The sequence below is a fragment of the Erinaceus europaeus genome, chromosome 2 (assembly GCF_950295315.1).
Source record: "Erinaceus europaeus chromosome 2, mEriEur2.1, whole genome shotgun sequence".
Taxonomy (NCBI): domain Eukaryota; kingdom Metazoa; phylum Chordata; class Mammalia; order Eulipotyphla; family Erinaceidae; genus Erinaceus; species Erinaceus europaeus.
Genome location: NC_080163.1, coordinates 8,911,565 through 8,936,441, shown reverse-complemented (window position 1 = coordinate 8,936,441; position 24,877 = coordinate 8,911,565). Strand labels below are relative to the sequence as shown.

Sequence of the window (24,877 nt, the reverse complement as noted above, 5' to 3'; positions counted from 1 at the left end):
ACGCATATACAAGAAAGACTGAGAACACAACCAAATTTACCCTGAAGTTCATAAAATTTAAGCAGAGACACACATGACCTCGGCTGATTCCAGAACTGCCCAGGTGAGGCCTCAGCAAGGGGCTAATGTGAGCCTTGAACAAAAAAATAGAGGTCATATAAGTACAGAATTATAGGATAAATTTTATTATATCAATAAATAGAAAAATACAACAAATGACTATATACCAATATATTACACTATTAATGGGATAATGGGGCCTGGAAAGGGCCAGAGCAGTGTTGTAGACTGGCGCGTTGTGGGTGGCCCTGTCCCCACAGCCCATCAGAAACTCAGTGTTAGGCTCCGGGGCAGTCTGTGTCAATACAGGTGGCCGTGTCGGAGCCCTGTGCTGATGAATGAACATGGAGCACTGCCTGGTGCTTTCCATGTCACAGGAGGTAGTGTTGTCCTCACTCTGCTCCACAGCCACCAACATACTCTTGTTCTTGTCTCTGTCAATAGAGCTGCCCAGGGTCCAGGTAGAGTCACCCCCAGCGCAGAGACCTGTGAGCATAGCAGTGGGTTTAGCAATGGACAAAGAAGGAGCCCCAGGGAGCAGAGCAGAGGCAGTGAGAGGATGAAGACCTTGGAGAACCAAGGGGCCGAGGGTCCACTTCCTCACTGAAACCATGGTAGAGGGATAGATGGGAGACCAAACCCAGTCTTAAGTCGAGGAGATGATTCTTGCATATCAGCAGGGAAATGTTTAATGAGGAGTTGAGGTGTGTGACCTTATGTTTTACTGAACTTAATATTTGTAACTGGAATCCAGATAAATTCAATATGGAGTCTCAGCAGAGAGAACGCCTTGAGGAAGAATGCCACATCTCCTTACACTCACTCTGCACCCAGAGAGTCCTCTGAGGCTGAGCACAGGCAGCAGCCGAGAACCAGAGTCCTGTGTCACCCTGTCAGGCTTGGTCCTTCTGTGCTGGACATTATTTGGAGGAAGAGCTCATGATCCCTCAGTGACCAAACAAGAGAGATGCTCTATCTGTGGGGGCTGAGTGGGATGAATAAACAGGCTAGCTTATTAAATTGATCTGTCTTCGGGAGTTGGGCGGTAGCACAGTGGGTTAAACACACATGTTGCAAAACACAAGAACCAGATTAAGGATCAGTTTGAGCCCCCAGCTCCCAACCTGCAGGGGAGTCGCTTCACAGTTGGTGAAGCAGGTCTGCAGGTGTCTATCTTTCTCTCCCCCTCTCTGTCTTCCTGTCCTCCTTCCATTTCTCTCTGTACCATGCAACAACAACAACATATATAATAACTACAACAATAAAACAAGGACAACAAAAGGAAATAAATATTAAAAATTTTTTTCAATGTTCTGTCTTCAATGTTTAGGCAAGATTTGTTTTATGAATACCTTAGGGTTGATGGGGTATGAATACAACCTTGAAAATCTAAGTCAGTACTTCTGGATTAGAATTATCATAATAAAAATATCTTAACCCATTCTATTCTGATCCAAATAAATACCAACTAGCACTTTTATTTAAGGCACAAAGATTGGTGGGAGAGTTTTAGCATTATATTGGGGAAAGGGGAGGGACTGGATAGAAGGACCATTTTAAAGACACCTGATAACACATAGACTTTCAGTCTAGTGTCATGCTGATCTGGGCCTGAAGACAACTTGGGAAATGAGACTGCTTTGGGGGTGGAATTGAGAGTTTCACTGTAACAGGAATCCCAAGGCTTCTCCAATACAAGCTCAGAATAGAGTCCAGTCCATTCCTGCAACTCTGAGTTGCTCCACCTCTACCAGAGTCAGGGGAGACGCGCATGGTTTCTGGGGGCTTCTAGGTCCCTGCCAATCCTGCCCTCCCTCCCATGGGATTGGTTTTCAGTGTCATGAGCTTGTTTCAGGAAGGAAGATCTGACCTGGATCAAGGCATACACAGGCACCCAGGGGGTCCCCTCTCCCCTGCTGGTCTTCACATGCGAGGCTGGGGGACTCCTGTGCTTCCTGTGGAAGCTCCTCAGTGGCCAGCATTTGGCCCACTTCATGCTCCTGCAGATGTTTGCCACCTAGATGGAGAGAAACCTCAGTCTAGGTCCAGGCTGACCATGAAGAGACTCACCTCACTGTAAGTGTGACACAGGGGCCATCTCCTGGACCTTCTGTGCAAAGAAGGAGGTGTCTCTGTGTCTCTATGTCACTGTGTTTCTGTGTCTCTGTGTCCCTGAATCTGACAGGAGACCTTGTCCTCACTTGTGCCCAAGAAAAGAGTTGACAAAATAAACAGGAAGATGCTCTTATTCATTCCTGTGCCTGGAATGCCATGAATTCCTCATGAGGAAGAGCTCTACAGAGCAGCCCAATCTGCCACAGAGAAAGAAGTAGAGAAGCAAGGACTGTCCCTAGAGCCTGTTACAGAGCAGTGAGTTGGTCACTGTCTACTGAATGCACGGAGGCCTGTTGCCTGCACTTTTCCCTGTCAGAAGGTATTGAAGCGAAGCTGGAAACCATTTACTCTGATTCTTTACAGTTAATGTCTCACTCCAGTCAGCCTCTTCTCAGATTGCCCTGACACTTACCTGCAGGTGGCTTTCTGGTTTCTTCCAGCCTGGAATTCGCATCCTGGAAGAGAAGGCAGGCAGGGTCACAACAAGCCTTTGGAGTGAGCAGTGGAAGAACACATTTCCCAGCAGCGATGTTTCCCCAGAGAGAGAGCCTTGTGTCCAGGATCAAAGCTACTTGACCCTTGGGGGTGACTGTGGTTGAGTCGGCACTGTAGATTTGAGTGAATCCTTGGGTTTTCAGTGCATGTTCAGAAGTGTGTTGACAAGGATATGTGGATTTCTTCTTGCTTGCTCTCTAGTCTCAGGATATACACACATGTAACTCCCAGTTGAGTGAGTAATTCATAATTTAAAATGTCAAATATATCAACTATCTACTCAAATGCTTTGAAAAAAAAAGCAGCTCCCCCCCCACCCCCCTTGAGGAGAAGCATTGCCTGGTATATGAAGAAGCAGGAAAATGTCATCAATGCTGCAGAGTGAAGGCCAACCCTGACATGATGCAGCTGTTCAAATTATGCAAAAAAAAAAATAAAAGAAATAATAAAAAGAAAGCAGGCTAGGAGGTGGTGCAGCTGGTTAGGCACACAACTTACCAAGTCAAGAACCCAGGGCTGAACCCTCACTCCCTACCTGTAGTGGGGAGGCTTCCTGAGAGGTGAAGCAGGTCTGCAGGTTCTATCTCTCTTGAGTGGGGAGAGGTGGGTTATGGTGCACAAGGTTAAGCGTACATAGTACAAACTGCAAGGACCTACATAAGGATCCTGGTTCGGTTCGAGCCCCTGCTCCTGATCTGCATGGGGGTCACTTCACAAGTGGTGAAGCAGGTCTGCAGTGTCTCTTTCTCTCTCCTCTATCTTCCCCTCCCCTCTCAATTTCTCTTTGTCCTTTCAAAAAAAAAAAAGGAAAAATCAAAAAAATATCCATAAAAGCACTGGATCTGTAGTGCAGCAATGAGCCCCAGCAATAACCCTGGAGGGAGGGAGATAGATAGATAGATAGATAGAGAGAGAGAGAGAGAGAGAGAGGGAGGAAACAAAAGGAAAGGAAAAAAGGAAAAGAAAGGAAAGGAAAGGAAAAGAAAATTGAGGTCAGTATTTTCTCTTCACTTGAAGAGCCATCCTTGAATTGGGTTTGGTGTACTGCACCAAAGTAAAGGACTAGGGCGAATGGTTGTTCCAATCCTGGTGCATGATGGGGGAGGAGGAGCGGGGCTGGGAGTGAAGTGTTTTGCAGAAAACCGATATACATATGTGCCAACAACTGTTTACTGTTTACTATAAACCATTAATCTCCCCATGAATAAAAAGTAAAAAAAAAAATCCTGGCCAGGGATAAATTATCTACAGGAAACAATGCAAACCACGTTGTACATGCAAGAGTTAATTGGGAAAACAATCCAAGCTAATAGAAAAGCTGTCTCGTGAAAATTATTTGGTGCAAGAGACATCAAGCATTGATATTAGGGCAATCTGAAAAAAACGTTAACTTTTCAGATGCAATGTTCTTTCCAAGTTTAAGTCATGTGACCACTAAGGACTGTTGCGTATAGTCCCAGCTTCCTTTTCTGTGTATACACAGACCTGTGTGTCTGTAGAAAAATACACTTTTCTATCTGGTACATTCTGGATTCTTCCCTCATCTCTAGACCTCTTTCTGTCCAAGGCAGAAACTTGGAGTGTAAGTTCTAGTCTTAGAAACACTTACAATGATGTCTTCCACCTGCTTTCGGAGGGTGTTCTGGAAGTCCAAAATCTCATTCTGAATGTTCCTAATCAAGTCCACAGTGACCCAGAACAAAAGAATATCTGTTAGATTATGTGCCAGTCAACTTATGTTTTGACTAGTCACTTCAGTATTTTGCACGCCTTTTTCAAGATATCAACATACTCAGCAAGATCTAATGAAGAGATATACAAATATATTTCTGGAAAATGAGACCAATCCTAGAAAACATATATTGTCAGGTCTCTGAGAGCAGGGCTCCAGATCCTGTCTTCACAGCTTTCCTGCCTGGAGTCCAGGCCAGAACCTCCCTGGGCTGTGGGGCTGGCAGGTGCATTTGCTTTGAGAACCACCCCTCAGAGAAACCTGCCCTTAAGTCTGGGCAGGTGAATACATGGTCCAGGGTGATGTTAGCTCCCATCACAGAGTGGAGAGAAGGGGGAGGAGAGGGAGAAGCATTGACTCCTAGGACTCTGCATTCTGAGAACTTGAAGATTTGAAATACCATGGCCTGGGAGGTAACACAAAGGAAAAAGGATGCAAGCATGAGATCCTAGTTCAATTCCTGGAAGCACATGTACGAGTGATGTCTGGTTCTTACTCTCTCTCCTCCTATCTTTCTCATTAATAAATTAATGTCCTATAAAAAAGATTTGAAATACCTGTATTAAGGACATACCTATGAAGCTCACTGTACCATTGTTCCATTTTGTCAACTGAACTGAAATCCAAGAGAAGGGCAGAAAAGGAGTTAAAATGCACAAAATTCACACAAACATATTGTGAGTATTTCCCCCACCAATAAAAAGTAATAAATAAATAAATAAAATAAAATAAAGTTATCCCTTCCAGGGGGAAATTATCTACAGGAAACAACAACAACAACAAAATCAACATGTAAACATCAACATCAGGTTGTTATTGGTGGGACTGTGTGAGTCAGGAGGCCTGTCCTGCTCACTGGGTGGTGAGAGGCCCAGCTCTCTGACAAATAGTTTGCTGCGTGTTGGCAAGGAAATCTTCTAGCTGGAGGAGAAATTGGGTTGGGGCTCAGGTGGTGGTGCCAGTGGTTAACTGCACATGTTACCATGCACAAGGACCCAGGTTCAAATCCCTGGTCCCCACCTGCAGAGGGCTTAGAAGCTGCATGTGTTTGTTTGAATCACAACCATTGGGGGACAGTCGAGAGCATACAGCTATCCTTGTGGGGGTCAGAGCACATGTGGCAAATAGACCCCCAGATGGAGCTGTGCCCCCCGCCCAGATGAATCATATGGAGACAGGGCCGGGCTGCAGTCTTACTGAAAAGAGGCCACGAAGCTGCGGTCATCCCAGCCCAAGACCAACGATGTGCGGGCTCTCGCTCCATTCCTTGAGTTGTGTGCCACCCACATGTCCAGCAGGGGCACCCAGTACTTGATTCTGAAGTCACTCTTGAACCTGGAGAGGGAACAGAGCACAGAGCAGTTAGCTTGCATCTCCAGCATTCTGGGAGCAGCTGGGTTTCTCCTGGGGAGATGGTGGATGTGTTTCTGTGGCTCCTTCCCCTCTGAGCTGAGCCTTGAGAGCACAGCAGAGGGAGGGCTGGGGCCTGAGTGCTGTGTGCTGACTGGAGCCCGGCCCAGGATGTCCCTGAACACTCCTGACCAATGGGAAGAAAGCAGCCGTTTTCCTGAACATTGCAGAACAATTAGATATCCCCCTATATTTATGAGCTCGCCAAGAGAACCTTTCACTCATTTAGCATCTTTCCTGTTGCTTGCTTGTTAGCCATAATGGTCCATGATCATATTTCCCTTATTAATTGTATGGAAATTGCAATTAATATATTAGTTCATTATTGTCATCCTGAAAGTGCTTGAGGATACTAATAAAATAAATCATGCATTACAATGTTAGTTAAGAATATTTTCTGGATGTCTACCCCTCACCACAGAGTTTTTACTTTGGTGCCTTACTTACAAGTTCGTAAGGTCCTGCTTTTAGTTTTCCTTTCAGATCTTCTTACTCAACTTCTGTTGATGAGTGGGATCATACCCTCCTACCCTATGTTTTTGTTAATTTATCCTTTCTTTAGACAAAAAAAATTTTTTAAAAAAAGAATATTTTCTGGGCTGGGCGGTAGTGTGCAAGGACCCGGGTTCAAGCCCTGTCCCCACCTGCAGAGGGAAAGCTTCGCAAGTAGTGAAGCAGGGCTGTAGGTGACTCTCTGTTTTTCTCCTTCTCCCTATCACCCTCTTCCTTCTCGATTTCTGGCTGTCTCTATCCAATAAGTAAATAAAGACAATTTTTTAAAAAGTTTAAAAAAAGAATATTTTCTATGAGTCCCAAACAATTAAGTTGAATTTTCCATATCTATTATTTTTAATTGCCACTGAGGTTATCACTGTGGCTTGGTGGCTACATGATGAATCCACTGTTTTTGTGGGTCATTTTCCTGGTTTTTGTTTGTTTGTTTTAATATATACTTATTTATGTATTTATTCCCTTTTCTTGTCCTTGTTTTTTTATTGTTGTGGTTATCATTGTTGTTGTTGATGATGATATTGCTGTTGGATAGGACAGAGAGAAATGGAGAGAGGAGGGGAAGATAGAGGGAAGAGAAAGATAGACACCTGCAGACCTGCTTCACCACTTGTGAAGTGACTCTCCTGCAGGTGGGGAGCCAGGGGCTCGAACCAGGATCCTAATGTTGGTCCTTGCACTTTGTGCCACCTGTAACCTGCTGTGCTACCGCCCGACTCCCTGTTTTTTGTTTTTTTTTTTAAAGGACTGAGAGAATTAAAAAAAAGATGACTGAGTGGAAGACAGGAATGAAACCTACAGCCTTGCTAACTGCTCATGAATCTTTCCCTCTGCAGATGGGGAGTGAGGATTGAACCTGGGTCTTAGGCCATGGATGCTCAACCAGGTGTGCCACCACCACCCAGCCACCCAGTCTCAGTGTCTAAGGGTTTTTCATGCCTTTAAAGCTTTAGTTATTGAAAATTTGCTTTCATGAATTTGTATTCATAATTATCTCACTTAGAGTCTGGCAAAACATGAAAAGCTGCTTTAGTACTGTGCCCACCTAAACCAGGCAGAGGCTCATGTACCGTGAGAAGGACCATGGACACGAGCAAAGGGAACTGCATGGTGGGAGCTGTCACTGGATGTCTCTCCTCTCTGTTCCCTTCCCAATCTCCTTCTCTGTCTCTCAGGTACTTGAAATTTGAGGGTGGTGGGAAGATACTATAATGGTTATGCAAAGATACTCTCATGCCTGAGGCTCCAAAGTGCCAGGTTCACCCCCACATCCCATCCGCCAGAGCTGAGCAGTGCTCTGGTAAAAAAAAAATGAAAATGAGGAGGACTTTGCTCAACAGTGTTTTCCACTCACTGAATTCACTGCCTCTTGTCACAAGAGAATAAATTCAGTCAGTGAATGAATCATTCATTCCCTCAGTCCCAGGTCCCTGTCTCCATGTGCAGGCTGTGAATGCAAACACTTTGCAGAAATTCAGTGTGAGTGTCTGTGAGTCCTGGGAATCAGGGACTGGCTGTGCCTTGTCCTGTCTCCCTTGGGCCAAGCTGGAAGGGCAGACACCTGAAGGAAGAGCAGGCCAGGGGAGGGTCCTCCAGGCTGGTCCCCCTGGGCTCTGTCTCTGCATCTCTCCTTTAGCCTCTCCACCCTGGCTGCCCTTCCCCAGGACTCTGGCCCTGCCCAGTCTCCCTGCTTCCCCTCAGACACCCACCCAGTGCTGGACAGAAACCTTGCAGAAAAGCCACCTCTTCTGTCCTTAGGACAGCAGAGAAGAGGCAGCTGTGGGGTCAGGAGCAGGGGAAGCAGGTACGTACTTTGTGTTGGAGATGAGCAGCACGCTGGAATATAAGATCAGCTGCCTTTTCTGCCACCTCCGCCTCTTCAGGAATTTGCCAGGGCCACTGAGCAGGGTGCGGCCATGAGGCAACACTGGGATGTTTCTCTCTTTTAGGCCGCTCTCCTCCACAGAAGACCTGCAACACAGCAGACCCCCAGGGCAGCTTGTCAATGGGCAAGTGGGACACAGGGACTCGTGCTAATGTCAACACTCACAAGCATTACAGAGGAGTCTCGGTCCCCCAGAAGGACTCAGCACCCCGATTCAGGAGTCCTGAGCTACACAGAGGTCCTGTGAGAGTTGAGGTCACTCAGGGACAGTGGAAATGGAAGGCAGCTTGAAGGACAGGGCACAGGTCTGTCACTTTAGTGTCAGGGGACAAGGAAGCAGCAGAATCTCAGCAGGATCTGGTAGAAAGGAGACACTAAGAGGGAGTGAGGGGGAGTGAGGTTATTGGTGTCCTGGTGCTTGATGCTGGGAGAGGAGCTGAGTGGGGAGGAGAGTGTTCTGCAGACACCTCTCACTGGGCAATGAGAAATCTTACCCCGTGTCAACAAACTGCCCCTCCACTAAATGAAGGAACAGTTAGAGGACAAAGGAGAGATGACAAATGTTTCAAACAAGCAACTCAGGTCCACAGCACAGTGTCTAGTTGAACTGAAAATCATGTAGCCCCAAGTGTCATCCCCAGTTTTGCATATGCCAGTGACTCTCTGGCTGTCTCCTTCCCCTCCCTCTTCTCCTTCCTCTTCCTCTTCCTTTCCCCATCTCCTTCACCCCTTCACTTTCTCTTACTTCTGCTTCTGTCTCTCACTCTCTCGCAATAATAAAAAAAAATAACGTAAACAGATATATGATCTTATAGAGGTCAAATTGCAGATTACAAGACATCCAAGAGAGTGAAGAGGTCATTTCACTGTGGTCTCAGGTTAACATACACCCTTAGATAACAGGATTCTGGAAAACTGACTCTAATCTTAACTCAGTCATCACTCTGGGCTTGAGGGGGACAGGAATCCCAAGATCAGCAGATAATAAATCCAACATCCAAATGTTTCTCAACTCAAGGAAGTACTAAGCTATTCCTTGGCTGTGCCCTGAGTAAGCCCACAGGACTCTGATCCTAGCAGGTCAAGTCTGCTCTCTGGCATCAGCAGGAGGGAATCTCATGAGCACAAGTAACTGTTCATGAGACCAGGGCTGAAGCTGAGGATTCTGTCTGTGGGCATCACACAGAGCACGTCCTGGGACTGCCCTCCTCCTGCTCTGCCGGTCACACAGGGCATGTGAACAGACTCTACCTTAGGCAGGGCAGCCAGCCCAGACACTCTGAAAGCCGCGAAGACTTTCTGGTAGACGCAAACATCCTCTACTCTTCACTCGACGCTAAAGAAAGAGCTGAACATAGCACTGTGTGCACTGTCAACTCAGTCTCTAAGACTGAAGATTCCACTGTAGCCAAGGCCACTGGTCTGTGATGTCAGAGGTCAAAGGTCAGTGTCATAACTGACCAGCTGACAGACTGAGTCCCTGAAGCAATTTGCATCTTCAGCTTTGAGTTTTTTAATTAGTCCTTTGAAATTTTGTTCTGATAACTATAGACTCCCATGCATTTTTTTTTAACCAGTACAGTGTTCAGCTCTGGCTTATGGTGGTGTGGGGAATTGAACCTGGGACTTTAGAGCCTCAGGCACAAGAGTCTGTTTGCATAAACATTGTGCTATCTACCCTCCACCCAACTGCCATGCATTTATTAGAAATAATAGAGATGCGACAAGCCTTGCCCCCATTTCAAGCAGTGGTCATGTAATCCTAAAGAGTAAGTATCACAGTAGGATATTTACATGGATGCTGTCAGAGACACACTATTTCCAGGAGCATAAGTGTGTGTGTGTGTGTGTGTGTGTATGTGTGTGTGTGTATGTACAAAGGGAATGTCACTTGGCAAGTGGAATGGCAAAAGAGTTGATATTCTTTGATGACCTTCAACTGTAGTGTAAAAAGTGTACATTCAAGTAACCATTAGAGGACTTGATGTAGCCTAGAATAGACCCCTTAGTTTTGTTTTTTTTATTTTTTATATTTATTTACTTTCCTTTTGTTGCCCTTGTTGTTGTTATTGATGTTGTTGTTGTTAGATAGGACAGAGAGAAAAAGAGAGGAGGGGAAGATAGAGAGGGGGAGAGAAAGATAGACACCTGCAGAACTGCTTCACTGCCTGGCCTGTGAAGCGACCCCCCTGCAGGTGGGGAGCCATAGGCTCGAGTCTGGCTCCTTACGCCTCACAACAACTGCGCTTAACCTGCTGCGCTACCGCCCAACTCCCAGTTTTGTTTTTTAAAAGAATTTCTTTATTCATGAGAAAGATAGGAGGAGACAGAGAAACAACCAGTCATCACAGGGGCTACCAGGATTGAACTCTGGAACTTCACCTCCAAAAGGTTCAGGCAGATTTGCTCTAGCTGCAGTTTTGGGATACAGCCACCTGAGGGCACTCATCCCCTACACATAGCATCAAAATAAACAAAAAATCACTCAGTTCTTCAGTACCTAGAAACCGGATTCTACTAATAGGTCCATTCACATATTTTAATTGTGAATGATCAACTTATGACAGTGCATAATGTTAAATAAGAATCAGAGATTGAAAGTACATGTAGATTGATATTACGGCTCAGCTAGAGGCATTCAGCAATTTTCAATTCTATTGATTTGTTATTGGATAGAGACAGAGAGAAATTGAGAGAAGAGGCGGAGAGAGAGAGGGAGAGAGACAGAGAGACACCTGCAGCCCTGCTTCACCACTTGCAAAACTTTCCTCCTGCAGGTGAGGAACGGAGGCTTGAACCCTGCTCCATCAGGGCCATCACGGCCACCCAGCCCGGAGCCCAGCCCCTCCCTGGGCCATGTGCCCCATGACAGCAGGGCTGCACTGCAGGTCTATGGACTGAACAAGGGAGAGGATGCTGAGGAACTCTTAATAATCAAGATGACTGAAGCCCAGGTGGGTGTAGGAGGAAAGGAGCCTTTTATTCCTGCTTGGGCCAGGGGCTCAGATCTTTCTGATAAGTCTGGCACAGGACGGAGGGGAAGCACAGGCTTATATGGGGCGCAGGATGGAGAGCAAAAAGCGTCATCCCAGAAGCAGAGGGGTGGTTAAGGGGTGGGAACTTGGACCCACTGCTCAGGGTCTGGTTGCCTTATCTGGTTACTGTTATCTTTCCTGCAGAGCTGTGCCTGGGAAAGTTGAGCCTCCACATAAGAGACCCCACTGAGGGTGAGGGGGTCCTCTAGGAGACAGGAGCTAGTGGGGTTACAGAAGTGCCTTCTCAGTAAAGGTTCAGCCTGGCCTTCACCGCCTCCACCTGCCGTCCCTTGCTCACCCGGGAAGGCCAGCCTGCACTACACACCTGCACTGCTTCAGACCTTCTACACTTCCTAATCCTTTATTACAGTCTCAGGTTTGTTGCTGTTGCTGTTTTGCCTTCAGGGTTATCACTGGGGCTCCAATCCATTGTTGTTGTTATTGCTGTTGTTGGACAGGACAGACAGAAATGGAGAGGGGAGGGGAAGACAGAGAGGGGGAGAGAAAGACAGACACCTGCAGACCTGCTTCACCGCCCATGAAGCGACTCCCTTGCACGTGGGGAGCTGGGGGCTTGAACCAGGATCTTTGCGCTTGGTGCCAAGTGGGCTTATCCCGCTGCACCACTGCCTGGCCCCCTATATTTTCAGTCTTTCTGTCCTGTATTGCCGCCCACTTACAAATGGATCACAGGCAGATTATAAACACAAACTACAAGCAGGCCAGGGGCAAAATCTGGGCATTCCCCATCGGTGAGTGAGTCCCACCTCAGCCCCTGCCGCCAACTTCCTAGCCCCAATGGCTCCCAGCAGGTGCTGGACACGTGTGTGCAGCTGAGGACAGACCCGTGGCTTTCACACACGCCTGGTCTGCGGCTCCTGCTCGGGCCCCTTCCCAGAGACTCAGCCCCCAGAACGCTCACAGTGAGGGCTCTGCCCCCGCCTCCGCCCTCACCACACAGCCCAAGCCTTTGCTGACAGCTCTCGCTAGAAGCCCAGCGACCGACCCCCGCTTGGGCTTCCTGAGGGCTGAGACCACAGGGCACGTGTCAGGGAAGTGGCCATGTGTGCCCTGTGCCTGTGACCTTCAGGAAATGCTGCGGGGCGGCCGCGCACTGCAGGTACCTGGCTAAGCGCACGTGGAACCACGAGCAAGGACCCAGGTTCAAGCCCTGGCCCCACTGCAGGGTGGGGGGGGGCTCAGCTTCAGTAAATACATAAATACACAAGTGCCTTCAGAGAACACCCTGGAGACTCTGAACTAAAATGTCACTGCTTCCACTGTGTGTGGGGAACTCGCTTAATAAAATCAGGACACTGAGTGCACATGTTACAGTGTGCAGGGACCTGTGTTTGAGCCCCTGCTCCCCACCTGCAGGGAGAAAGCTTTGCAAGTGATGAAGCAATGTGGCAGGTGTCTGTCTCACTTCCTCTTTTTTTAAATATTGATTTATTTTCCCCTTTTGTTACCCTTGTTTTTTATTTTGATAGTTATTATTGTTGTTATTGATGTCATCATTGTTGGATAGGACAGAGAAATGGAGAGAGGAGGGGAAGACAGAGAGGGGGAGAGAAAGAGAGAGATTCCTGCAGACTGGGGCCGGTGGTGGCGCACCTGGTTGAGCGCACATGTTACAATGCACAAGGTGCTGGGTTCAAGCCCCCACTCCCCACCTGCAGGGGAAAACTTCACAAGTGGTGAAGCAGTGCTCGATTTCTGACTGTCTCTATTCAGTAAATAAAGATAATTAAAAAATTAAAAAGAAAAAAACACCTGCAGACCTGCTCCACCGCCTGTGAAGCGACCCACCTGCAGGTGGGGAGCCAGTGTCTTGAACCAGGGTCCTTATGTCAGTCCTTGTGCTTTGCTGCACTTGCGCTTAACCCGCTGTGCTACCGCCCGGCACCCAATAATTTTTTGTAATACTGCAGGGTGCTGGGTGGAGCTGGGCCCTTCTCCCTGTGAGGGTGATGGAGAGCTGCAGGCCCCCCCCCCCCACCTGCCCTTCGGCCTGGAGCAGAGTCGCCGCTGCCCTTCCTGTGGTCACACACGCGGCTCTTGCTCACCCTCACCCGCTGACAACCTCTCCCTCCGTCCACAGCCCGCAGTGACCGTGCCAGCTGGGCCTGGGACAGAAGTGCGGCCGCAGACAGGCCGGCGCAGCGCTGGGAGACGCAAACCCAGAGAAGAGGCTGCAGACAGGTAGGCGGACCTCCTCAATCGCTATCGAACAGGCCATGGCTGGTGCGCTCCTATGTTCCATCGCTGGGGAGCCAGAGACGACCCAAACTGCACCTACGGCTACAGACAGACTATGACCCACATAGTCAATGACTGCCACCTCTCCAGATTCAAAGGAGGTCTCGAAACTTTACATCAGGCTCAACCTGACGCTGTTGACTGGCTACGGAAGGGCAAACACTACAAGAAGAAGAAGGTAGGCAGACAGGCTTCCTCCCCCATCCCTCACACCCCATCCCCAGACATCGATTTAGTGGCATCTTTGCAAAGCGGCCAGAACTAGAAACTGTGTCAGCTCTACTGTCATCCGGATCATTGTGGATGATGGGATAATTCCACAGTGGATTTCTTCTTCTTTTAGCATTTGCCCTTCTTCCGTAGCCAGTCAACAGCGTCAGGTTGAGCCTGATGTAAAGTTTCGAGACCTCCTTTGAATCTGGAGAGGTGGCAGTCGTTGACTATGTGGGTCATTGTCTGGAGCCGCAGGGGCAGTTCGGGTCGTCTCTGGCTCCCCAGCGATGGAACATAGCGGTGCACCGGCCATGGCCTGTTCGATAGCGATTGAGGAGGGCCCAATCATAACATGCTAGGTCAAAGCCGGGTTCCAGTGATGGAAAGACAAATGTACATGTGCATGGCAAACATTGGATGAATGTCACAATATCCTTTAAGAGAATGAGGATCCCATCAAACATTTCTATTTGCACAAAGTACAAAATAGGCAAAAAGCATCTGAAATGTTGAGCAGGGACCTGAAGGAGACAGGAGGAGCCCTGAGAGCTGTTATGCAGGTGTCTGAGGTGATGCTGGGTTTGGAGGTCAGGTTACTGTATGCAATTTCCTGGAACTCATTACGACACGTGCTTTTCTTACGTTTATTATTCTTTGAGGAAAGTTTAAATTTTCTTTATAGGAGGCTTGGTACTCTTCTCTTTTCAGACCCATTAGAATTTTTTTTTTTTTTTTTTGCCCATTGTATTGTCAGCATCCTGAATTTCATTGGTTGGTAGCCCAATACTAATTCTTTATAATCATTGCTGCTTGGATGTTAAATAAATTATAATTCATTACATATGAATTGTAAACTTCTGTTGAGCAGAAACTGTGTCATTTTTTTCTCAGTGTCTTAAGTGAGATTAGATGGTAACAACTGTTAAATCACTGATACCTTCTCCAACCTCATTTCTCTTTTCTGTACTTTATTGATTTAATAATGATCAACAAGACCTTATTGAAGAGGGGCACAATGCCACACAATTCCCACCACCAGAGTTCCATATCCCATCCCTCCATTGGAAGCTTCCCTAGTCTTTATTCCTCTGGGAGTATGGACCCAGGATCACTGTGGGGTGCAGAAGGTGGACGTTCTGGCTTCTCTAATTGCTTCTCCGTGAGACATGGGGTTGGCAGGTCGATCCACTCCCAGTTGTACTTTATTTATTTATTTATTTATTTATTTATTTATTATATTTTTAAAATTATTTTTATTTATTTATTCCCTTTTGTTGCCCTTGTTGTTTTATTGTTGTAGTTATTATTGTTGTTGTCGTTGTTGTTGGATAGGACAGAGAGAAACGGAGAGAGGAGGGGGAGGGGAAGACAGAAAGGGGGAGAGAAAGATAGACACCTGCAGACCTGCCTCACCGCCTGTGAAGCGACTCCCCTGCAGGTGGGGAGCCGGGGTTCGAACCGGGATCCTTATGCCGGTCCTTGTGCTTTGCGCCACCTGCACTTAACCTCCTGTGCTACAGCCCGACTCCCCCAGTTGTACTTTCTTATTTGTTTAATAGAGTGTCATCTGGCTCTGTACACATTTTCTTTTTTTTAAAATTTTTTTGTAAATTGTCTTTATTTATTTACTGGATAGAGACAGAGAGAGATCAAGAGGGAATGAGGAGATAGAGAGGGAGGCTGACAGCTGTAGCCCTGCTTCGCCACTAGGGAAGCTTTTCCCCTGCAGATGGGGACCAGGGCCTTGAGCCTGAGTTCTTGTGCACAGTAGCATGTCCGCTTAAGCAGGTGCACCACCACCCAGACCCTGTGCACATTTCCTCATTTTTAAGGAATTTGGTGTGTGAGTACTGTGTGGGTTTTCTTTTTGTTTTGTTTGTTTGTTTGTTTTGTGTGTTTTTATCTTTTGTAACTCAGAAGTCTAAATTTGTTTGCCTTTGCGATAGCACCAGAGGTTATAAAATATATAAATGAATTGGTTCTTGAGGATTTCAGCTCAGTGGATAAGAGCCAGTAGTCATGATAAAATTTGAGAGTTTCTCTACTGTCATACTGATTTTGAGAGCTCTGCCAAGGTCATCTATCTCTTAGGGCACTATCATGTGAATGAAAAGAATGATAGGCTCTCCTCCTCTCAGGACCACATCACTGTGCAGACGATGGGGCTTAAATCCAGTTTCTTGTCCTTGCTAATGCAGAGGCCCACGAAGCTGCTCCCCCAGTTCTACTGGCAGATGCTGATTATCTTCCTAGTGCTCACTGACAGACGAGAGAAAGCTGAGACGGCTGTGCTCCATCGCTCCCCTCAGCTAGTCTTTGAGACAGTGGGTCTCATTCCCTGCAAGGCAACGTGTCAGTAACTCATACACACACACACAGATGCCCAAGGAGCATATTTCCACTTGCCCTCAGGAAGATTTTCACTTTTGCTGGGAAAGGAGTGCTTCAACTTGACTGTCTAGGCAGTGGGCTCTCGAAAGTGCTTGAATGCAAAACACTGTATGTGTGGGTGCCTGCCATGGATTTGCCTCAAAATACACACAGGATTATGTGAAATCACTTTTAAATGTTCACTGTGCAACTTATACATGTGCTTAAAACATTTATAGTGAGGGTGCTGGGCAGTAGTGCAGCAGGTTAAGCGCAAATGGCACAAAGCACAAGGACCAGCGTAAGGATACAGGTTCGAGTCCGCAGCTCCCCACCTAAAGGGGGGTCACTTTGCAAGTGGTGAAGCAGGTATCTATCTTTCTCACCCCCTCTCTGCCTTCCCCTCCTCTCTCGATTTCTCTCTGTCCTATCTGACAACAACAGCTATAACAACAGCAGTAACTACAACAAGCACAACAACAAGGGCAACACAATGGGAAATATGGCCTCCAGGACCAGTGGATTCCTAGTGCAGGCACCGAGCTCCAGCAATAACCCTAGAGGCCAAAAAAAATTATACTGTGAAAGTTTCTCTACTCTCCTTGGGATTTGAACCTGGTGCCTCTAGCTTGTCAAGCAACATCTGTCCCACCAGGCCGCTGGCTAACACTGCCGGCAGATGCTAGTTCTCTACCTGTTGCTTTCTAACAGATGAGAGAGAGCTGGGAAGGCAATGCCACCCTTAATCAAAGACTGACTGAGAGGCCAGTCTGTGTCTCTATTATGATTCTGTGCCAGGAATTCCTGCTCTCATCACACAACACCCATCACAGTGACTATGAGCTGAGGCTCCTCTGTGCAATGTGCTTTGATTCCTTGAGAAACACCATTTAGAGCTTTTGAAAACAGCCTTTTGATTATATTAAGAAGACATCTACCTTCAAAATGTAAAAAACAGAAGCACTGTGCATATACATATTTGATTATGTCATTTTGAATAATTTATAAATAGATTCTTTAAATTATTCAATATTTGGGGGGGCAGTTGGTGGTGCACCTGGTTAAGTGCACACATTACAGTGTGCAGGGACCTGGGTTCAAGCCCCCTATCCCCACCTGCAGGGGAAGAGCTTCATGAGTGGTGAAGCAGAGCTGGAGGTGTCTCTCTGTCTCTTTCCATTTCTGACTCCTGTTCCCTCTCAATTTCACTCTGTTCTATCAAATAAAAATAAAGTTAAAAATAATAATTATAAAATAATAATAATAAGTACCCATGGAGCTGGGGAGATAGCATAATGGTTATGCAAACAACTTTCATGCTTGAAGCACAATGTTCCAGGTTCAATTCCACACATCACCGTAAGCTGAGGAGTGCTCTGGTAAAATAAATAGATTTTTAAAATACTTTAAAAAGAAAAGGGGGAGAGGAGGTAAGACAGCATAATGGTTTATCAAAGAGACTCTCATGCCTGAGACTCCAAAGTCCCAGGTTTAATCTAATACACCACTGGTAATGGGGGTGGGAGGAATGGAGGTAGAGTGGGGAGAGAGAAAGAATGGAAAAGAGTGTGTGGGGATAAGATAGGTTAATGGCTATGCAAACAGACTCTCATTCCTGAGACTAGCAAGGCCTCAGGTTCAATTCCCTGCATCACCATAAGCCAGAACTGAGCAAGGCTCTGGAAGAAGAAGAAGAAAAAAAAAAGCCAGGGGGAAGGAAAGTTAAATATCTGTGGAAAGAAGTTAATTAACATTTGACCTGGATGATCTGGGGAGACAGCCTTTACTATATCTGTGTGTAGTGTGTAGGAATTCAATTCGTGTGGATGCTGGAATAGTGGTGGGTGTGCCAGACGTTATTAGATGAAGGGACTGATTCTTTGGAAAAGCAAATGAGTTCATCTCTTGGGGGATAGAGGTTGGGGGCGCTCAGATTGTTGGCATTTCTTGACCAGTGATGCTGAGACCAGGCTCCAGAATCATTGGCTGTATTATACTGGGTCCTTCATGTGGTTAAATAGGGAAAAGCAAACTTTAAAGTTGTTTGAGATTTTTGTTTGTTTGATTTGGGAGTTTTTTTTGTTTGTTTGTTTTTTCCATTTGATTTGCTAGGGCATTGAGAAAGTAAGAGAGGGGGAAATAGATAGGGAGAGAGAAAGAGAGAGTCTATCTGCAGACCTGCTTCTCCATTCTTGAAGTGCCCCACCCCCTGCAGGTGGAGAGTGGAGGCTTGTACCAGGTCTGATTGCGCCACTGCCCAGCAACCCCCCTTTTTCAATGGTTTTCAGTGTTGCTTCAGTTGAGAGACCAGCAGTCTGATGAGCTTTGGTCTGTCTCAGACATTTGTTGTGAAGCATCTTGGCTTTCTCCATGGGAAACAGAGGCCTGGAATGTGGATGGTTAAGGAAAGAATCCTAAGATGAGTGTTGGGAAGTGGAAGTGCCAGAAGATTGCTGCTGAGTTCTTAAGATCACACGCACACGCACATGCACTCTCACACGCACAACATGGATCCTGGGGAAACAACTAGTTCAAGTGACCAGTGAATCAGGATTTTCTCAAGGAGCGATGGGACATTTCAAGAAAATAATACCGTCATGACAACTTTTCTTGTGTAAAAAACCACCATATTTCTGGTGGTTTTTTCTTCAATATTTATTTATTCCCTTTTGTTGCCCTTGTTGTTTTATGGTTGTAGTTATCATTGTTGTTGTTATTGATGTTGTTGTTTCTGGCTAGGACACAGAGAAATGGAGAGAGGAGGAGGAGACAGAGAGGAGGAAAGACAGACACCTGCAGACCTGCTTCACCGCCTGTGAAGCAACTCCACTGCAGGTGAGGAGCCGGGGTCTCGAACCGGCATCCTTAACGCCAGTCCTTGGGCTTTGTGCTACGTGTGCTTAACCTGCTGCACTACCACCCAACTGCCGGGTTGTTGTTGTTGTTGTTTTTTAAATGTGTTTCAGGGGTCTTACTTATGTATGATATTACCTGTTAAAAGGATTCTCTAGTCAATCTAGAAGAAGAATTATTCTCCTATTTTTAAAAGAGAGAAGAGGGAGAGAAAAGGAAAATTAATGAGGAGACACCACAGCAACACTCTACCATCCATGAAGCTTCCCCCAGTAGCATGATGCTCCCAGGTGGTGCTGGGGCTGGAGCCCTGGGCCTCATACTTGCTAAGTCACATGCCCTACTAGCAAAGTCACTCTTAACAACTGTGGAGAAATGCTTTACACACACACATTCAAACTGAGTGGTGGCATAGCTGGTGGAGTGCACACATGACAGTGCTCAAGGACACAGGGATGAGCCTCCAGTTCCTCCCTGCAGGGAAGAAGCTTTACAAGCAGTAAAGCAGGTCTGCAGGTGTCTATCTTTCTCAACCCCTCTCTGTCTTCCCCTCCTCTCTCCATTTCTTTACTTTTTCTTTTTTTGTTGTTGTTTTATTTATTCATTTATTTTCCCTTTTTTGTCCTTGTTATTCTTGTAGTTATAATTGTTGTTGTTATTGATGTCATCATTGTTATGACAGAGGGATATGGAGAGGGGAGGAGAAGACAGAGGGAGAGGCTTCCCAAAATTCTGATATCACAAGGAAAGAGACACTTGCTAACACCCATGTGCAAGAAAGACTTTGAACGCAACCAGATTTACTCAGAACTTCATGAAATTTCAGCAGAGACACAGATGACCTCAGCTGATTCCAGAACTGCCCAGGTGAGGCCTCAGCAAGGTGCTAATGTGAGCCTTGAACAAAAAATAGGAGTCATATAAGTACAGAATTATAGACTAATTTTTATTCTAGAAGTAAACAGCAAAATAGAACAAAAGACTACATACCAACATATTACACTATTAATGGAATCAAGGGGCCAGGGAAGGCCCAGAGCAGTGTTGTAGACTGGTGCATTGTGGGTGGCCCTGTCCCCACAGACCATCAAAAACTCAGTGTTAGGCTCTGGGGCAGTCTGGGTCAGTCAATACAGGTGGCCGTGTCCACAGATAATGAAATTGAAACAGTTATCAAAAATCTCCCCAAAAATACAAGTCCTGGACCAGATGGCTTTACAAATGAATTCTACAAAACCTTCAAAGAAGAACTAATACCTCTACTTTTAAAAGTCTTCCAGAAGATTGAAGACACTGGAATACTCCATGCCAGCTTCTATGAAGCCAACATCCCTCTGATACCAAAAGCAGACAGAGACACAACCAAAAAAGAAAACTACAGACCAATATCTCTGATGAACATAGATGCGAAAATATTGAACAAAATTCTAGCCAACCGGATACAACAGTATACCAAAAAGATTGTTCATCATGACCAAGTGGGGTTTATCCCAGGCATGCATGGTTGGTTTAATATATGTAAATCAAACAATGTGATCCACCACATCAACAAAAGCAAGACCAAAAACCACATGGTCATATCAATAGATGCAGAGAAAGCCTTTGACAAAATAGAACATCCTTTATGATCAAAACACTACAAAAAATGGAAATAGATGGAAAATTCCTGAAGATAGTGGAGTCTATATATAGCAAACCTACAGCCAACATCATACTCAATGGTGTAAAACTGGAAGCATTTCCCCTCAGATCAGGTACTAGACAGGGATGTCCACTATCACCATTACTAGTCAACATAGTGTTGAAGTTCTTGCCATAGCAATCAGGCAGGAGCAAGGAATTAATGGGATACAGATTGGAAGAGAAGAAGTCAAACTCTACTTATTTGCAGATGACATAATAGTTAACATGGATAAACCTAAGGAATCCAGCAAGAAGCTTTTGGAAATCATCAGGCAATACAGTTAAGGTGTCAGGCTATAAAATTAACATTCAAAAGTCAGTGGCATTCCTCTATGCAAACACTAAGTTAGAAGAAATTGAAATCCAGAAATCAATTCCTTTTTCTATAGCAACAAAAACAATAAAATATCTAGGAGTAAATCTAACCAAAGAAGTGAAAGACTTGTATACTGAAAATTATGAGTCACTACTCAAAGAAATTGAAAAAGACACAAAGAAGTGGCAAGATATTCCATGTTCATGGGTTGGAAGAATTAAAATCATCAATGAATATATTACCCAGAACCATCTACAAATTTAATGCTATCCCCATCAAGATCCCAAGCACATTTTTTAAAATTATTTTTAAAAATATTTTATTTTATTTATTTATTCCCTTTTGTTGCCCTTGTTGTTTTATTGTTGTAGTTGTCATTGTTGGATAGGACAGAGAGAAATGGAGAGAGGAGGGGAAGACAGAGAGGAGGAGAGAAAGATAGACACCTGCAGACCTGCTTCACTGCCTGTGAAGCAACTCCCCTGCAGGTGGGGGCCGGGGTTCGAACCAGGATCCTTATGCTGCTCCTTGTGCTTTGCGCAACCTGTGCTTAACCCGCTGCGCTACAGCCCAACTCCTGATCCCAAGCACATTTTTAGGAGAATAGAAAAAATGCTACAAATGTTTATCTAGAACCAGAAAAGACCTAGAATTGCCAAAACAATCTTGAGAAAAAAGAACAGAACTGGAGGCATCACACATCCGGATTTCAAACTGTATTACAGGGCAATTGTTATCAAAACTGCTTGGTACTAGAACATGAACAGACACACTGACCAGTGGAGTAGAATTGAGAGCCCAGAAATGAGGCCCCACACCTATGGACATCTAATCTCTGACAAAGGGGCCCAGACTATTACATGGGGAAAGCAGAGTCTCTTCAACAAATGGTGTTGGAAACAATGGGTTGAAACATGCAGAAGAATGAAACTGAATCATTGCATTTCACTAAATACAAAAGTAAATTCCAAGTGGATCAAGGACTTGGAGGTTAGACCAGAAACTATCAGATACTTAGAGGAAAATATTGGCAGAACTCTTTTCCGCATAAATTTTAAAGACATTTTCAATGAAACAAATCCAATTACAAAGAAGACTAAGGCAAGTATAAACCTATGGGAATACATCAAATTAAAAAGCTTCTTCACAGCAAAAGAAACCACTACCCAAACCAAGAGACCCCTCACAGAATGGAAGAAGATCTTTACATGTCATACATCAGATAAGAGTTTAATAACCAGCATATATAAAGAGCTTGCCAGACTCAACAAGTCAACAAATAACCCCATCCAAAAATGGGGGGTGAACTTGGACAGAATATTCACCACAGAAGTATCCAAAAGGCCGAGAAACACATGAAAAATTGTTCCAAGTCTCTGATTGTCAGAGAAATGCAAATAAAGACAACAATGAGATATCATTTCACTCCTGTGAGAATGTCATACATCAGAAAAGGTAACAGTAGCAAATGCTGGAGAGGGTGTGGGGTCAAAGGAACCCTCCTACACTGCTGGTGGGAATGTCAATTGGTCCAACCTCTGTGGAGAAGAGTCTGGAGAACTCTCAGAAGGCTAGAAATGGACCTACCCTATGACCCTGCAATTCCTCTCCTGGGGATATATCCTAAGGAACTTAACACATCCATCCAAAAAGATCTGTGTACACATATATTCTTGGCAGCACAATTTGTAATAGCCAAAACCTGGAAGCAACCCAGGTGTCCAACAACAGATGAGTGTTTGAGCAAGTTGTGGTATATATACACAATGGAATACTACTCAGCTGTAAAAAATGGTGACTTCACCGTTTATTAGCCGATCTTGGTTGGACCTTGAAAAAATCATGTTGAGTGAAATAAGTCAGAAACAGAAGGATGAATATGGGATCATCTCACTCTCAGGCAGAAGTTGAAAAACAAGATCAGAAACGAAAACACAAGTAGAACCCAAAATGTAATTGGCATATCGCACCAAAGTAAAATACTCTGGGGTGGGTGGGTGGGGAGAATACAGGTCCATGAAGGATAATAAATGACATAGTGGGGGTTGTATTGTTAAATGGGAAACTGGGGAATGTTATGCATGTACAAACTATTGTATTTACTGTTGAATGTAAAACATTAATTCCCCAATAAAGAAATAAATTACTTAAAAAAAAAAAAAAGGAAAGGAAAAGAAAATTGAGGTCAGTATTTTCTCTTGACTTGAAAGGGCCATCCCTGAATTGGGTTTGGTGTACTGCACCGAAGTAAAGGACTAGGGCGAGTGGTCTTTCAGGTCCTGGTGCATGATGGGGGAGGGGGAGCTGGGCTGGGGGTGAGAGTGTTTTGCAGAAAACTGAGAAAATGTACATATGTACCAACAACTGTTTACTGTAAACCAGTAATACCCCCCCCCATGAATAAAAAGTAAACAAAAATCCTTTCCAGGGATAAATTATCTATAGAAAACAATGCAAACCACTTTGTATATGCAAGAGTTAATTGGAAAAAGAAATCCATGCTAATAGAAAAGCTGCCTCGTGAAAATTATTTGGTGCAAGAGACATCAAGGATTGATATTAGGGCAATCTGAAAAAAAAAATGGTAACTTTTCAGATGCGGTGTTCTTTCCAAGTTTGTCATGTGACCACTAAGGATTGTTGCGTATAGTCCCAGCTTCCTTTTCTGTGTATACACAGACCTGTGTGTCTGTAGAAAAATACACTTTTCTGTCTGGTACATTCTGGGTTATTCCCTCATCTCTAGACCTCTTTCTGTCCAAGGTAGGAGCTTGGAGTGTAAGTTCTAGTCTTAGAAATACTTACAGTGATGTCTTCCACCTGCTTTCGGGAGGTGTTCTGGATGTCCAGAATCTCATTCTGAATGTTCCTAATCAAGTCCACAGTGACCCAGAACAAAAGAATATCTGTTAGATTATGTGCAAGTCAACTTACGTTTTGACTAGTCACTTTAGTCTTTTTCACTACATTTTCAAGATAACATATTCAGCAAGATCTAATGAAGATATATGCAAATCTACTTCTGGAAAATGAGAGCAATCCTAGAAAACATATCTATGTTGTCAGCTCTCTGAAATCAGGCCTACAGATCCTGTCTTCACAGCTTTCCTGCCTGGAGTCCAGGCCAGAACCTCCCTGGGTTGTAGGGCTGGCAGGTGCATTTGCTTTGAGAACCACCCCTCAGAGAAACCTGCCCTTAAGTCAGGGCAGGTGAATACATGGTCCAGGGTGATGTTAGCTCCCATCACAGTGTGGAGAGAAGGGGGAGGAGAGGGAGGGGCCCTGACTGCTAGGACTCTGCATTCTGAGAACTTGAAGATTTGAAATACCATGGCCTGGGAGGTGTCACAAAGGAAAAAGGATGCAAGCATGAAATCCTAGTTCAATCCCTGGAAGCACATGTACTAGAGTGATGTCTGGTTCGTTCTCTCTCTCCCCCTGTCTTTCTGTTTAATAAAATAAAGTCTTAGAAAAAGATTTGAAATACCTGAACTAAGGACATACCTATGAAGCTCATTGTACCATTGCTCCATTTTAGTAACTGAACTGAAATCCAAGAGAAGGGGAGAAAAGAAGATAAAATGCACAAAATTCACACAAACATATTGTGAGTACTTCGCCCCCACCAATAAAAAGTTAACAAAAAGTAAAATAAAGTTATCCCTTCCAGGGGTAAATTATCTACAGGAAACAAAAAAATCATTCAATATCAGGTTGTTATTGGTGGGACTGTGTGAGTCAGGAGGCCTGTTCTGCTCACTGGGTGGTGAGAGGCCCAGCTCTCTGACAGATAGTTTGCTGAGTTGGCAAAGAAATCTTCTAGATGGAGAGGAAATTGGGTTTGGGGTCAGGTGGTGGTGCCAGTGGTTAACTGCACATGTTACCATGCACAAGGACCCAGGTTCAAGCCCCTGGTCCCCACCTTCAGAGGGCTTAGAAGC

The 24,877-nt window shown here is 45.2% G+C and overlaps 1 long non-coding RNA gene across 1 annotated transcript; it reads right to left on the bottom strand.

Moving 5' to 3' along the window:
• Positions 1 to 455: 455 nt before the first annotated feature.
• Positions 456 to 23,781, bottom strand: LOC132536904 (uncharacterized). Its single transcript, XR_009548435.1, has 4 exons — positions 23,742 to 23,781; positions 2,588 to 2,630; positions 1,931 to 2,077; positions 456 to 546 (listed from the first exon to the last, which is right to left on the bottom strand). It is a non-coding gene; the product is annotated as an uncharacterized LOC132536904 (long non-coding RNA).
• Between the last annotated feature and the right edge of the window lie 1,096 nt (positions 23,782 to 24,877).